General features: G+C 36.4%; 1 protein-coding gene across 2 annotated transcripts in view; it reads left to right on the top strand.

Annotated features, from left to right (window-relative positions):
- Window positions 1–17,198, top strand: part of TBCA (tubulin folding cofactor A) — a 74,710-nt gene that overhangs the window by 24,501 nt on the left and 33,011 nt on the right. The gene's annotated exons all lie outside the window — the stretch shown is intronic.

Here is a 17,198-nt window from a genome sequence, read left to right as displayed (position 1 = left end):
AGTCTTAAAAGGAGAAAACATGTTTCAAATACAAATCTAAAATCTAAACAAAAATACAAATATAAAATTCTTGTTTCAAACACTATTGGCAAAGTATCTAGCCAAATAGAATAAGAAGCAGAAAAAACTTTAAAAGACCAATAGCACCTTGCTAGCACATTGCTAATAAGAACTAATAGGTACTTAAACTGATGAAAGTGATTCAGACAACAACATATTAACCCCCTACTGTGCCTTGTTTTAAGCTGTTAATAGACATTAGTCTTTTAAAGAAAGACTAACACTTCTATATTTGTTTTCTAAGCTTTTGATACATTAGTGAACTGTTATAGCCGCTTGCCATATCTGATTCTTACAGCACAGTGCATTTTCCAGAATACTTTTTAGAAATGCTTACTGCTCCAAAAGTTTAGATTCCATGTAGTCTTTAAGAGTTCTTAATGTAATAAATATTTTATATTACATTTTGATTATTGTGATTAAAATTTTTTGTAGAAGTTATATGGAATGAATAAATGCTAGTATTTTTCACTGACAATGTTGTATGTAGTGAAAGTAATAGTTCTTAGATTTGATTTTTTTCAATCACATAGTAAGACCAGAATTTTCCCCAATTTTTTAGTACTGTCATCTATGAAATTATAAGTATTGGTTATTTTCCTGAAATAAATTTAATTTTTAGAGATTTGACTGGTAAGGGTATGTATGTATGAGGAAGGAGGATTTTAAAGTGTAATTTTCTTAAAAATGTTATAAACTTTTAATGCTGACTCCCTACTCTTTAGAGTAATAGCTTAAATTTTTGTTTAGGTGCATTATTTTTATAGCACTTTAGAGAAGTGCTGTAGAAGACTTTGGTCTTTTAGTTTTTGCTCCTTTTTTTTGAGACAGAGTCTTGCTCTGTAGCCTAGGCTGGAGTGCAGTGGCACGATCTCGGCTCTGCAACCTCCGCCTCCCGGGTTCAAGCACTTCTCCTGCCTCAGCCTCCTGAGTAGCTGGGATTAAAGGCGTCCGCCACCACACCTGGCTAATTTTTGTATTTTTAGTAGAGACGGGGTTTCAACATGTTGGTCAGGCTGATCTCGAACTCCTGACCTCGTGATCTGCCCACCTCAGCCTCCCAAAGTGCTGGGATTACAGATGTGAGCCATTGCGCCCAGCCGAGTTTTTAACTCTTTTATCTTTTCATAGTAATTTCAAATATAAAGCTATTAGAAATTTGGCTTGGTTTTTAAAACAATTTTATCTTGGAGAAACTGTATGATATAAGTAAATGTTGAAGAATACGTTGGTTGGAATGAGTAATGTTATGATGTATATGATTTGGATAAATTAAGACTTTACCAAAAATCTGGGGTTTTAATAATTCTTTAAAAATAAGCATAGTACTTAATCTGTGGTCCAGATGGTACATTTGTTATGGTATAAGAAATGAATGATATGTGCACAAAGTGGTTTTCTATTGTTTCTCATCCCTATTCAAAATTAAGAAAAAAAAGAAAATATTTATGAGACTGTCTTATACAGTTTGTGTTTACCAAGTTAATATCTAAAAAGGAGATTGAGACATAGGAATTGAGTTTTTGCTAAAAGATAGTCATTCAAGGTAGTATTGGGGCATTGCAGTTTTGCTAGGATTAGTCTTTTGATTAAGATCAGGTGCATATTATGCCAATCAATCTTCCCTTATCCCAGAATAGATACTTATTTTTTTCATAGAGATGGGGCCTCACTATGTTGCCCAGTCTAGTCTTGAACTCCTGAGCTCAAATGATGCTTCTTCCTTGGCCTCCTAAAGTGCTAAGATTACAGGCCAGAGCCACCATGCCAGGCCTGCAACAGTGAAACAAGTCTTGAATGGCAAGTTTCAGACATCTCTAAAGGTTGAAATGCCCTGCTGGGAACCAAAGGGATGAAAAACTGTTCAATCTTCTTGTGCTGGTTTTACTACTATTGAAACAGAAATGACCAGTAAACTTGAAGACATCAACAACTAATCCTTTACCCAACAGCAAGCATACAGAAGCTCATCTTTCTTACACTTTTAATTGGTTACCACAGTCCTTAAAAGTCCCTGACTTTCTTCCCAAGGGAAAAACCTTTTCCAGAAAAGAGTTGAACTGAGAGAGAACATGTGAAATGATAACTAGTACCTCTCCTGTCAGCTACTAATGTTACTGCCAATCTGGACTGTGATAAATTTTCCTAAGCCCGAGAGTTTCTTCACTGAATTTATTTCAACAGGTATTTATTGAATCCTATGTATAAGGCATTATATTAAGTATTGACCACTGCTTACCAGAATTCTGTTACTCAATTTTTCCTAAAATTGGCCCCCTGTACCATCACCAATTCTTAGCTGAAAGAGCATTCATAAGTGCTGTTTAACACATAATACATGACATGTCCTAGCTTAACATTCCGAAATGTCAGATATTCAGGTTTATGCTCAATGTGAAAATTCAGATGAGTGTCTTCCTTATATTATGATAAATTTGTGAAATTAGTGATACTTGTAATACAGTGTTACTAAGAAAAACTATAGTTGTGACTAAATTCACTTTATTGGCAAAGACACTACTTTGAATTACAAATAAATATTACAGCATTTCTTGAATTGCACATAATATATTTAGAAAGTACTGTTTTGAAACCAATGAGTGATAAGAAAAATGCTGAAACAGGAAAGGCAGTTCTTTTATAACTATAAAAGTAAGGTAATATCACTTTTATACTTGATTTATTGAATACTAATGTTTTCTGCTTCTAAAGTCTCTTGTCTCCACCTGGTGCCCCCAGCTTTTTCTTTCTTTCGTTTGTTTTGGCAACATAAAAAGGGATGGGAACAACAACATTAGTTGATATTTATTGAACTTTCACTGTGTGCTGTATATACATTAGCTAAGCATTTAATGTATATGTAATTTAACTTTCACAATACTTAATATGAAGTAGTTGCAATGACCCACACTTTACAGATGAAGAAATTGAGTTTAAGTAATTTACCCAAGATACACATCTGGGAAGTGATAGAGCCAGGATGAGAGCACCTGTTGAGTGATACAAGCACACTGACTATCCCTTTTTATACTTTGACAAATTTATATGAGAGGAAACTGTGTGGATGTAGAAAGGTGAATAAGACATCCTGTTTTCTGGAAATTCAGAGAAAGAAGTCCTGTAGTTAAGGACAGAATGTTTTATGAGGTCAGAGGAGGTTACGACAAACTGCCTCTATGGCAATTTCTTAAACTTGGCATTTTTGATATTTTGGGCTAATACTTTGTTGGGGGCAGGGAAAGCTATCCTTTCCATTGGGGTATTTAGCAGCATCCCTGGTTTCTACCCGCTAGGTGGTAGTAGCACCCTCACTACACACAATTGTGACAAGAAAGATTGCCTCCAGAAATTATCAAAATTGCCCCGGTTGAGCACTACTACTCTAGGATTAGAGAAGGCTTATCACAGGTGACATTTGAGTGGGATCTTGAGATTGAATAGAGGTCACGTTTTAGATAGAACCATACGTGTGAAGGCATGGAGGTGTGAACCAGTATGTTACATTTGGGAGGCAATAAAATACATGTGATGGCTGGAGCATGTAGGGTCTGTGGGATCGAGGAGTTAGAGATAAAGCTGATAAATTGGGACCCAGTTGTATATGTCATACTATTAATAAGTATAGGTTTTTTTTTCTATAGGTGTTAGGGCTCCATCAGAGCTTTGCAAATGATAACAATCTGGATGGTCCACACAGTATTTAATTGCCTCTTTGGATCTTCTACTAGAGTGTAAAGAAGACCACATCTCTTATTTACCATTATATGCCTATTGCCTATGATGGTACTTGGAACAACTTTGTGAAGTAGGAAGGACAAAAATAGGGAATTTATAGATGTGAAAACTCCCAGAAGAGGTTGTGGTGGTCATGAGAATAAAATTTGAACACCTCCATATAAAGGGAACATCATTAATTAAGGGCCTCAACTACTAGATTGTGAAATCCATTACTACATTTGTCCCAAGGCCTTCCATCCCATGAGCTGCTGCCAGCCAGAGACTGACTGCAGCAGGGATACTAAGGCCTTTGCCAGGAGTTCCCCTGACAGCAGACTTTAGCTTTAGGTTTTCCCAGTGGCCTTGCTGAACCTTCCTTAAACTGTGGGGAAGTCTAGTTGCTTCTTCCTGACCTTTCCCCACTCCTACCTGCACACAGGGTCAGCATTGCATTGTAGTCTGATGACTCTTCCAGCTTTCTCTAGCTCCCTCTCCATTTTCTGTTCTCATGGATATTTGCCCAGATAAAATCCTTGCAAGTTTAATCCCATCTTAACGTCTGTTTCTCCAGGGACTGGCTAACACACAGATTAAGTGACTTTCAAAGGGCACACATTTATTAAGTAGCAAAATATGCTCTATAATCTAGAATTTAGGTATTTAAATCCATACCCCTAACCACTGTATGCTCTCCATTACTAAGGCAGTAATGTATGACACTGGCATTTATTTCTCCTAATCAGTATTTTGAGTCTAATGGTATGATAAAATGCCTTACTTCTGTAGTTGATTATCAAATCTTTAAGAATTTCTGATTCTAGATTTTACTCATCGTAAGAATTTTCTGGCTCTTGCTTGGCATATTGATAGAAGATGGCATGGGAGTGGGTTAAATACAGTAGATAATTTATATCTTGTTGAGGGATGTGTTCTCAGATTTTTTCTAATTCCTAGACTTGCAAACAATGATTTTCTTATATCCCTTTACTTACTATTGTTACTACCAGTAGCAATTGACTTCCATTTCTGGGTCTTTTTCCTCAAAAAAACAATGTTGTTTTTTGTTTGTGTTTTAATTCATTAACTAGAGTAATACTAAACACAAGGACAAAACAAAGAACAGAAAAGCTACATTGAGACCGAGCAGTGGATAGTTATCAGACCGTATTGATGACTTGTTCTTGAATACCATCTTCACAGCTCATAGCCTTTGGAATTGTATTTCAGCAAAATTAAAATTATATTACCTGAACATTTTGGTATATTTACTGAGAGTTAAGTCCTCAAATGTCAGTACTCTTGCAGGCCATTGACATATAGGAAAACGTTATTGAGGGCCTTCTACAAATATACCTTAATTTTTTCTTTACAATAAAAATGTTGACTTTACCTAATCTTTAATTAGAGATCTTAGAAATATGAAACAGTATTCAGTTAGTAGAATAAATATTTAAAAATTTCTACATTTTTATTTTATGGCCAGTAAATGTTGGGAGAAGAAGGGGAGGGATGAGGAAGAGACATAATATAATGAGGGAGTCAGCTGCAAAAAGAAGTACTTGTTATAGGTTGACTATTCCTTATCTGAAAATCTTAAGTGCCTCCAAATCTGAAAACTTTTTGAGCATCTACTTGACACTCAAAGGAAATGCTCAGGGGAGGAATTAGGGTTAGGGATGCTTAACTGCTAACTACTATATAATGCCAATATTCCAAAATCCCAAATCAGAAACACTTCTGGTCCCAAGTGTTGTGGATAAAGGATACTTAACCTTTATTTGCTTTGGCCTGTGGGCCTTAGGTAGCATTTCACTGATTTTACCCATTAAAGGACTGAGTTCCTTAAGAGTGACAAAACATGCCTTATCTCTGTGTAGTCTCCAGAATCAAGGATCATAACTTTGTAGTTATTCATGAAGCATTTGACTCCTAAATAGATGACTGGCTGTTGAATCAGTGATCATAATTCCTTAAATATTCTTATCCTCAAATATTAGAGAGAGTACTCTGATTGGGATATCTAGCATAGCTCAGGGTAGTTCTCCCTGAACAGTATCAGCAGCCCACGTGAAATTGAGCCAAGGGCCAACTCTAGACTCAAACCAATTTTCCTACTCTTTATTGTTGGACTTGGTAAATATATCAACTTTTGGATATAAAATCTTCCTTCAGGTTTTCATTAAATCTGCAGTTCCCTCTGACTAGAATACTCCCTAACTTTCTGCTCTGAGTAATACTAGTCCTTAACTTTTAGGTCTCTTTTTTTATCATTACTTTTTAAACACATTTTTATTTTCTTTTTCTTTTTCTGTTACTTCTTTCTTGAAGTCTTCCATGGTTAGTGGTAGGATCAGGTGATCTTTTGTATGTGCCCCATGCACCATCAAAACTACAGACTTACTTGTATCACACCCTTACTATCCTTATTACCTTCTCTTGGAATCAAAGACCTGAACCTCTTATTGAAAGCCAACATTCTGTGATCTTGATCCTATCCTTTTACCCTGTGTGTTTGTCTCTTCTTAATTCTGTGTCTCTAACCTCTCACCAGTTTTTTCTCAGTAGCATTGAGGCCTGCCAAAGTCACATTTTTCTTACAGAAACAATGGCAAAAACCTCTATCCTATTTCCCTCCCTTGGAACCAAACTTGTCAAAGGAATTATCTTCTCCACAACCCTACCTCCTAGTCACTTCTTAACCCATTGTAGTCTGGTTCTTTTCTTAGGAATAGCAGTAAAACAAAGGTCACCCATAATTTTTAAGGTCTTTATCTTGCCTTCTTAGTAACAGTTGACACAGTTGTCCTTTCCCACCTTCATAAAATGCTTTCATCCTATTTTTTTTCCTTACTACAGTGATACTTCAATTTTTTGGTTTCCCTCTATATCCTTCCTTCTTCTCATTATTATTTTTGACTCCTTTCTTTTATTTATGCAACAAAAATTTATTGAGCCATCAATATATGTCAGGTACTGTTTGAATGATAGAGATACAACAGTGAGTAAGACAGATGTAGTTTTTGATCAAGTGTAGCTTACCCTTATGTAAATGTTTTCTGGGGCTTTCCCCTTTTTTATTCCATAAGCACTCCAATGAGCAACATTGCCCACTCATGACTTCAGTTATCATCAATATGCTCATGACTCCCACATTTATGTTTTTAGCCCAGACCTCTCTCTTGAACTATGGGACTGGCTACCTTTGGCCGTTTCTACCTTGATATCACGTAGTACACTTTAAACAAAACATGATAAAAAAGGTAATAGTTTTATATTTTACCTCTCCCACAGTCTTCTCCTGGGCCCCTTATCTCTGACAATGATACTACCATCCCACCATTTACCTAATTATCTTTGGCTTTTCCTGCTTCCTTGTCTTCCCATTCCATCACCCGGGTTAAAATGCCTACATCTCAATTGCTGTAGCTACTGCCCTTGTCTAGGTCACCATTATCTCTCTCCTGGATTACTACCACACTCCCCTTGTCTGCCTGGCCTAAACTTGCCTGTCTCTGTTACATTATCCATATTGCAGCTGTAGTGATCTTTATAAAAGATAAATATGATTATGTCACATACCTGTCAAATACATTTAGGAAAAATTTGGTTGTTTCAGTATAACTTTATAAGATTATAATCTAGTACCCTGCTATCCTGTTCAGCATTATCCTTTGCTACTCTTCTGTGCACTCAACAAACCAGCCTTATTTAATGTTCAAAGCAAATGTTCATGCTCTTTCTTGCTTTAGAATCTTATATGTTCTTAGTATCTAGAATGCTGCCTCCCTGCTTAGTACTCCTGCCACATACCCTTTTTCCAATCTCTGTCCTGTTAATTCTTACCCATCCATCAAATCCTAACTTTGACATCATTTTCTAGGGAAAGTCTTCTTTAATGGCCCTCTTCTAACCCCACATTTAATTTGGCTGTCTTTTATAAAACAGAATATTCTCCCCAAAATATACTTATTTTTCTTAAGAGTTGTGGTTATGAAATACATTTAAAATGTGAACATTGTATTCTTATTTGGATAATTGAGTTTCTAGTTGTTGGTTTTTTTTGTTTTTTTTTTTTTTTTTTGTAAGGTCCCCAGGGAGCCTTTTACTTGCCACTGTGGTTCAAAAGAAGAAAATGTGAGATGAGGACCTGATGAATACTTAAGACGGGACAAATTATCATGTCTGCTTCTTGTTCTTGTTAATAGTGCAGGAAATGTCAAGCTTATTATTTAGCTGTTATATGAAGGAACAATGCTAGTGGGTCTCTTGATGTTGAAAAACTGATTTTTAAGGACTCAGTAGTATATTTGCCTGGTGAAAGTGGGCAGGGAAGAGGAAGGATCCAGCCAAAGATGATTGGACTTCTCTATGAGCAAGCTATTTCAAACTCTTTTTTTGTTGTTGTTAAGACAGTGTCTCACTCACTCTGTTGCCCAGGCTGGAGTACAGTAGTGCGATCTTGGCTCACTGCAACCTCCACTTCCTGGATTCAGGTGATTCTCCTGCCTCAGCCTCCCAAGTAGCTAGGATTACAGGTGTGCAGCACCACACCCAGCTATTTGTATTTGTAGTAGAGACCAGGTTTTGCCATGTTGGCTAGGCTGGTCTAAACTCCTCATCTCAAATGATCTGCCCGCCTCAGCCTTTCAAAGTGCTGGGATTACAGGCATGAGCCACTGTGCCCAGCTATGTTTCAAACTGTTTTGATCCAACCCAGAGTAAGAAATATTATTTTATTTTGCATCATGACATAGTACACTAATACTACTTATGATGCACTCTGATATTTCTAATTCCATTTCTGTTCTCTTCCATTACACGAAAGCTGATCACAGTGCACTGGGTTAATTTCATGAGTCAAGGATTACAACCCTGCCTACTGGGTTACAACTAGCAGTTTGGAAACAGTCCTGTAGAAATAGCTGGTGACTTGAGGCCAGGCACAGTGGCTAAGGTCTATAATCCCAGCACTTTGGGAGGCAGAGGCGGGTGGATCACCTGAGGTTAAGAGTTTGAGACCAGCCTGGCCAACATGGCAAAACCCTGTCTCTACTAAAAATACAAAAATTATCTGGGTGTAGTGGTGCACACCTGTAATTCCAGCTACTGGGGAGGATAAGGCATGAGAATCGCTTGAACTCCAGAGGAGGAGGTTGCCTTGAGTGGAGATCGCACCACCATACTCCAGCCTGGGTGGGTGACAGAGCGAGACTCCATCTCAAACAAAAAAAAAAAAAGAAAAGAAAGTAGCTGGTGACTTGAATCTGAATCTGTTTTCCAACTGACTAGTTAAACAAGCAGAATCAAAGCCAAGTGGGAGATAATGGGTAGTCCATGTGCATGACTAAAAGTTACTGACTGCTTGTTGTGTATGCAGCACTGGACCAGGAACTATACTTACTTTATATTTACCACCCTGTTGAATATTAGTCGTCCTGTTTTACATAGGGAAACTGAGGTTCAGAGGGGCAAGTAACTTACTTATGGCCATATGTATAGCAAAGGTCAGAACTAAGATTTGAACCTTTGCAAGTTAGTCTTCCCAACTCCAAAACCCATGCATTTGCATCCTATCAGCAAGTCTCCCAGGTAAGCAATACTGCAATATACATGCCAAATTTAGAAGGGAATTAGTGACATTTAGGTGTCTTGAAAATTTTATGGTGGAAAATAACAATAAAAAGCCCCATTAAATGTGAGTTGAGACAGGCATAAACATTGACAAACAGTTAAATAGTGATAGATTATATTGGCTTTCCAGAGAGCTTAAGTCTTCATGCCTCTGCTCATCCAAGAGGTAGAGGTAACATCCTTAAGGCTGAGATATATGGGGTTTTCTTGTTGATAAGGTAAATGAAATGTTCAGAGGCTTTACTACTGCACCAGAGCAGATAATAAGGCAATTAGAACTGTTAAATTGATGAAACACCAGACTAGGATGAATTATATTATGAATTACAAAGAAACAAGAGATTTTACCGCAACTTTTGAGACCTAAAGAGGAAAGATGTATCAGTAAAGTGAGGAGAAATTGATAGTTAAAGTGCTAGATTTATTGACCTGAAAAAGCCAACTTTCAAATTTTAGGGCCAGTTTCAGACTATATCAGCTTTGTAAATAAGTGGAAACATTATCAGTTTCTGCTGATAGTTTAATTTCCTCTATTAATAAGATGAATTTAAGATGTGTTTCTTCCTTTTCTTTTCTTTTTTTTTTTTGAGACGGAGTTTCGCTCTTGTTACCCAGGCTGGAGTGCAATGGTGCGATCTCGGCTCACCACAACCTCCGCCTCCTGGGTTCAGACAATTCTCCTGCCTCAGCCTCCTGAGTAGCTGGGATTACAGGCATGCGCCATCATGCCCAGCCAGTTTTTTGTATTAGTAGAGACTGGGTTTCACCATGTTGACCAGGATGGTCTCGATCTCTTGACCTCGTGATCCACCCACCTCAGCCTCCCAAAGTGCTGGGATTACAGGCTTGAGCCACCACGCCCTGCCCTTTTCATTTTTTGAGCTGCAACATACCCTAGGGATCATCCAGTGAAACCTCCTAATTTTATAAATGAAGAACCTGAGACAGGGAAATTAAGCAGCTTATTCAGGATTACATTTCAAAGTAGTTGAGAGTTGGAACTAGAACCCAGATTATGTGACATGTCATTGGCTTAACTTTTATTTGAACTGAGTAAGAGTGTTGATAAATAACTTCTTATATAAGCTGATTTATGAATACTGTACTTTCTTTAGAATTCCCACCATATAAAATAATCTCATTGCTAACACTTAAATAATACATTCTTTGCCAAAGATAGCTGGGAAACAATCACTAGAGAGAGGCAAGGCTTCATTTCAGTGAAGAATGGGCTGCTTACTTTTTTTGTTTGTTTTAAAAAAAGCTTTGTTTCATAATTTCAGTCTAGGATCCACAAACAGTATCATCCATACTTAGAAGACAGACTTCTGGAATACTCTTCAGTAACATGAGACTCAAGATTTATGCCATAAACTTTTCAGGTGTCACTGTAATTCTTGGTTTACACAAATAGGAAAACTATTCAATTGTAAGCTCTATCTTCCTTTAGAAAACTTTTTGGGATATTATTCTCCTATATTCCCAAAAGTCTTTTCTAGGTTCCAGAAACCATATGTACATATATGCCTTTAGTTTAAGCAGGCAAAACTAAGTCCTATTGTTTCAGTTACTAAATGTTAGATCTCTAATACCATCATCTACATGATTTTTAATGTAATTAGGCAGAATGATTGTTGAGTTACTATTTGTGCCAGCAATTTAATTGTAAAGCATTATATAGCTATATGTTACCAAGATATAACTAATTAAGTTAGAGTTGTTTGGATAAGTAATCACTTTAAGAGAATTAAAATTTCACTGATTGGTGATTTGAGAAAGGCTTCCTGGAAGAGATGGTATTTGAGCTAGGTCTGGAGCAAGTAGTAGAGATGAGGAGGTAGGGTTAGGTTAGAAATAAGGTAAAAGTCTCCAGAGCTCATTTAGGAAATAACTAGGATATATTTAAGGGCATGGCATGGACATCATGACAGGAATATAGAAAGTCTGGAATGTATACAGAGAAATACACACAGAGGTTTTTTTAATGTCCTTATTAGAAGTTTGGAATTCCATAAGCATTGTTTCTGTTTGATTACTTGTGGAAAGCAAGGGAATTCCAGTGACAATTTGAAGGTGGCGTTGTAGAGGAAAAGAGAGCAGTTGTTTCCTAGTAATTTCATGATTTTTTTTTTCCAGCTAGATTTTTAAACTTAGAACCAATTTGATCTCTGATAAACTATGTCTAGTTAAGTGCTATATAGTAGGGGTTACCCAGTCATTGTTTACTAAAGATGAATGAATTTCTGCATAAGGAATTTCTTTTAAGTAGAGGCAGTTTTGTTTTATTGCAAAATTTGTTTCATTTTGTTTTGTTTTTAATGCCAATTTATGAATAGAGCACATAAAACTGGCCTTGTCATATTTGCCAACAGCTAATGACACCATTTCAAATGTAGGTAAAGCATGTATGAAAGAATAAATTAGCATATGAGTGAATGAAGGACAAATTAAGCCAAGTAAACTTGAATGTTCTTAGTTGTATTGAATTTTTAATGGAGTAGAATTATAAAATTAATATTTGATAGAAAAAAACTATCTAATTTTCACTAACATGATTAATACTATTTTAGGAAAGTTGAAGTCAAGTTAGTTATAATACGGACTAAATATTACCAGTTGAATCATAGTAAAGATAATGACAGAATTATATTGAATTGAGGGTCGTATTTGACATGGTGCCATAGGTGTTATATTAAATACAGTTTTATTTAAATAATATTAATTACTTGGAAGAAAGCATGCAAGAAATCCTCAAAGGATGCTAAATTTGGATTGTAATTACAGAGAATTGAAAAGAGCTAGAGTGATGAGGCACGTCTTGGTAGATAAACACAATGAGATTCCCTTTGAAAAATGAATTCCCTTGAGAGGAAAGTGGAGTAGATTTTTGCATTAAAAACATTTTGTTTCTAATTTGGCATTTGCCAATCTGAGTAAAAATTGAGTACCTTATTTAAGAGACTGTCTTGTGATCTTTTGTATTTATTCAGTATATTAATAACCAAAATTTCTTCATAATATGTAAAACCTAGATACAGGTATACCTTGGAGATATTGCTGGTTCAGTTCCAGACCATCACAATAAAATGAGTCACACAATTTTTTTTGTTTCTCAATAGCATGTCTAAAAATGTCAGTACCTTAATTTAAAAACACTTTATTGCTAGAAAAATGCTAACAATCATCTGAGCCTTCAGCGAGTCGTAATCTTTTTGCTAGTACAGATCTTGTCTCAGTGTTGATGACTGCTGATTGATTAGGATGTTGGTTGCTGAAGAATGGGGTGGCTGTGGCAATTTCTTAAAATAAGACAATGAGGTTTGCTGCATAGATGGACTCTTTTCATGAACGATTTCTCTATGGTGGCATGCCCTGCTGTTTGATAGCCTTTAAACCACAGTAGAACTTTTAAAATTGGAATTAATCCTCCTAAACCCTTCCACTGCTTTATCAACTAAGTTCATAAGTATCGTAATTTTTTTTTGTCATTTCAGAGTAGGTTTCATCTCAAGAAACCATTTTCTTTGTTCATCCATAAGGAGTAACTCTTCATCTGTTAGATTTTATTATGAGATTGTAGCAATTCAGTCACATCTCCACTTCTGTTTCTCTTGCTATTTCTGCCACATCTACAGTTATTTCCTCCACTGAAGTCCTGAACCCCTCAAAATTATCTGTGAGAGTTAGAATCAACTTTCCCGAAACTCCTGTTAATGTTGATATTTTAACCTCCTTCCATGAATCATGAATGTTCTTAATGGCATCTAGAATTGTGAATCCTTTCCAAAAGGTTTTCAAGTTTTCTTTTCCCAGATCCGTCAGAGGAATAACTGTCTGTGGCAGCAGTAGCCTTACAAAATGTATTTCTTAAATAATAAGACTTGAACGTTGAAATTATTCTTTGATTCATGGGTCACAGAATGGGTGTTGTATAAGCAGGCATGAAAACAATATTAATCTCCTTGTATATCTCCATCAGAGCTTTTGCCTGACTAGGTGCACTATCAGTAAACAGTAATATTTTGAAAGGAACCCTTTGTTTTTTTAGCAGTATGTCTCAACAGTGGGCTTAAAATATTCATGCTATAAACAGTTGCGCTGTCATTCATGCTTTGTCATTTCATTTATAGAGCACAGGCAGAGGAGATTTAGCATAATTCTTACGGGCCCTAGAATTTTTGGAATGGTAAGCACGCATTGGCTTTACCTTAAAGTACTAGCTGCATTAGCCCCAAGCAAGAGAGTCAGCCTCTTTTTTGAAACTTTGAAACCCAAGCATTGATTTATCCATTTTACCTGTGGGAGTCCACCTAGATGACATTTTCTTCCAACAGAAATCTGTTTCGTCTATGTTGAAAAATCTTTTGTTTAGTATAGCCACCTTCATCAGTGATCTTAGCTAAATCATCTGGATAACTTGCTGTAGCTTCTACATCAGCATTTGCTGCTTCTCCTTGCACTTTGATGTTACAGACACGTCTTCTTTTCTTAAACCTCATGAACTAACTTCTGCTAGCTTACAGCTTTTCTTACACAGCTCCCTTACTTCTTTTAGCCTTCATAGAATTGATGTTAGTTAAGGCCTCACTCTGGATTAGGCTTTGGTTTAAAGGAATGTTGTGGCTGGTTTGATCTATCCAGATCACTAAAACTTTCTCCATGTCAGCAAGAAGGCTGTTTTGCTTTATCATCATTCATGTGTTCACTGGAGTAGCCCTCTTAATTTCCTTCAAGAAGTTTTCCTTTGCATTCATAACTTGGTTAACTGTTTGGCACTAGAGACCCAGCTTTAGGCCTGTCTTAGCTTTCCACATGCCTTTCCCACTGAGCTTAGTCATTTCTAACTTTTTTTTTCTTGAGATGGAGTCTCACTCTGTTGCCTAGGCTGGAGTGCAATGGCCTGATCTTGGCTCACTACATCCTCCGCCACCCAGGTTCAAGCGATTCTCCTGCCTCAGCCTCCCAGGTAGCTGGGATTACAGGCATGTGCCATGCCGTCTCGGTAATTTTTGTATTTTTAGTAGAGATGGGGTTTCACGATGTTAGCCAGGATGGTCTCGAACTCCTGACCTCAGGTGAGCCACAGCGCCGGGTCAATCATTTCTAACTTTTGATGTAAAGTTAGAGACATGTGACTCTTCTTTTCACTTGAACACTTAGAGGCCATTGTAGAGTTGCTGATTGACCTAATTTTAACATTGTGTCTCAGGGAGTAGAGAGGCCTGAAGAAAGGGAGAGAAATGAGAGAACAGCCAGTCAGTAGAGCAGTCAGAATATACACATTTGTCAATTAAGTTTGCCATCTTATATAGGCACAGTTTGTGGAACTGAAAAACAATTATGATAGTAACATAAAAGGTCAGTGATCACAAATCACCATAAGATACAATAGTAGTGAACAACTTTGAAATTTTGCAAGAATTACCAAAATGTAGCCCAGAGACACAAAGTGAGCACATACTTTTGGAAAAAGGCACTGACAGACTTGTTTGACACAATTGCCACAAAACTTCAATTTCTTAAAAAGAAAGAACGAAAGAAAAAACCAAAAATGCAACATCAGCAAAATGCAATAAGATGAGGTAATGTCTGTATATTTTTTCATAGGACCCAGATACCCATTTGTTTATAGAGAAAATGTTTTAAGATTGAGAGAAATTCTGAAACTGGAAACCATAGTCACTCTGTGGAGAAGCTGTAGCTCTAGAAATGTTTTCAGTAGTGTTTTAAAATACTTATTGGGAAGACAATTTCATTTTTTTTCTTAAAAGTGCTTATTTCCTTAATAGTCAGTGATACGCACCCTGAATATTAAATCAGTGAAACTCTACTAGAAATTGCCTCATACCTTTTGGAATTTTCTCCTCTTAAACTATTAACTCTTTCATTTTACCATTAAATTAAAATGTTTTATTTTGTGGAAAGTCCTTATCTACATAAAACCTAGATGCCATAAAGGTAAGATTGATAGATGATTATATAGATACTATAAAATAAAATTTTTCTAGGGAAATAGCAAAAATGGGGAAAAAGAAAGAAAAAGCAATGTGGAAATATAAATGACACAGTGGGGAAAGTATTTACTATCTATATAACAGATAAAGGATAGAGATGGAATATACAGAGAGCTCTTACACATTAGTAAGAAAGAATGAACACTGCAACATAAAAATGAGAAAGAGGCCGGGCGCGGTGGCTCACGCCTGTAATCCCAGCACTTTGGGAGACCGAGGTGGGTGGATCACAAGGTCAAGAGATCGAGACTATCCTGGTCAACATGGTGAAACCCCGTCTCTACTAAAAATACAAAAAAATTAGCTGGGCATGGTGGCGCGTGCCTGTAATCCTAGCTACTCGGGAGGCTGAGGCAGGAGAATTGCCTGAACCCAGGAGGCGGAGGTTGCAGTGAGCCGAGATTGCGCCATTGCACTCCAGCCTGGGTAACAAGAGCGAAACTCTGTCTTCAAAAAAAAAAAAAAAAAAAATGAGAAAGAATATAATCAGGAAATTCACATGCAAAGAAAAACTAGGATTGGATGATACTTAAAATATTAATGGTAGCACTGTGTATTGGCATGGTTGTAAGCCCTTTACAGGTATTAGACAATTTGATTTTCCCAACAACTCATACGGTAGATACTATTGTTATCCTTGCTTTACAGTTGAGGAAACTGAGGCACCATGAAGTTAAGTAACTTAACCAATGGAACTAGGATTCAAATTAGGCAATTTAGCTCTAGACATTAACTATATTATACCTCATCAGTAATTAAAGAAATGCAAATAAACATACCAGTAATATTATTAGTCACCTATAAAATTGGCATAGATGGAAACACCAGTATTAAATGTTGGTGAGAGAAATGGGCTTGCTTCTCACTATTGGTGAATATGTCAATTGATAGCACATTTGTAGAAGGCAGCTTGTCAGTATATATCACTAAGTAAAATGTGACCTCAAAATACCATGCCAAGATTTTCATCTAAAGGAAATCTGTGGGCAAGATATACATGTATGTTCAGTGATGTTCATCTCGGTTATTATAATACTGACAAAATGGAAATAAATGTTCATCAGGAGGATATTGCTTAAGTATGTCACATGCAATCAATGAAACACTGTATTGTTATTAAAAATCCCAGATGGAGGGTTGTATGTATTAACATAGAAAGACTTCTGTAACCTATGCTATAACCTATTTAGTAAGAGTACACCAAAATCACCATAAGAGAGAATAGTAGTTATTTTGTTAGTTGCCCACTGCTTGGCATATCATAAGCATTTGGTAAATATGGGATAAATGGGTGAGTGGATGGTTGGATGTGAGAATATGATATAGTGGAAAGATTCCAAGAGTTGAAACTGGAAGATTTATGTTCTTGTGCTATCCTAGTAACAACAGATCACTTGAATTCAGATCCTTTAAAATACTGATGTTCCCATGTATTTCTATAAAAAGAAACATTTGAGCTTGCATTAACATGTTTCAACTACTTAAGGGACTGCCATAACCAAATTACCACATAGAGACTTACTATGAATTCCATAAGTACTAATTTTTTCTTATTTGAATTCCTATTAAAATTTGCTTTGTTTTTTAGCAGAGAATTTGAACATCACTTGACTTTTGAACATCATTGGACTTTTTTTTTAATACTCAGGTTTATTGCTGTACTATATTATAAATAATGTGAACCTCTCCCCACCCCCTGCTTAGAGATCTGTGACTCTACATGAAATGATCCTTGACTGCTGTGGTTTACATGGTTGTTTCCTTTCCCTAGTCATA

The sequence above is a fragment of the Aotus nancymaae genome, unplaced genomic scaffold, assembly GCF_030222135.1.
Source record: "Aotus nancymaae isolate 86718 unplaced genomic scaffold, 86718_ANA_hifiasm-v0.15.2.pri h1tg000014l, whole genome shotgun sequence".
NCBI lineage: Eukaryota > Metazoa > Chordata > Mammalia > Primates > Aotidae > Aotus > Aotus nancymaae.
Note: the sequence above shows the minus strand (reverse complement) of the source record. Positions and strands in the feature narration are given on the sequence as shown.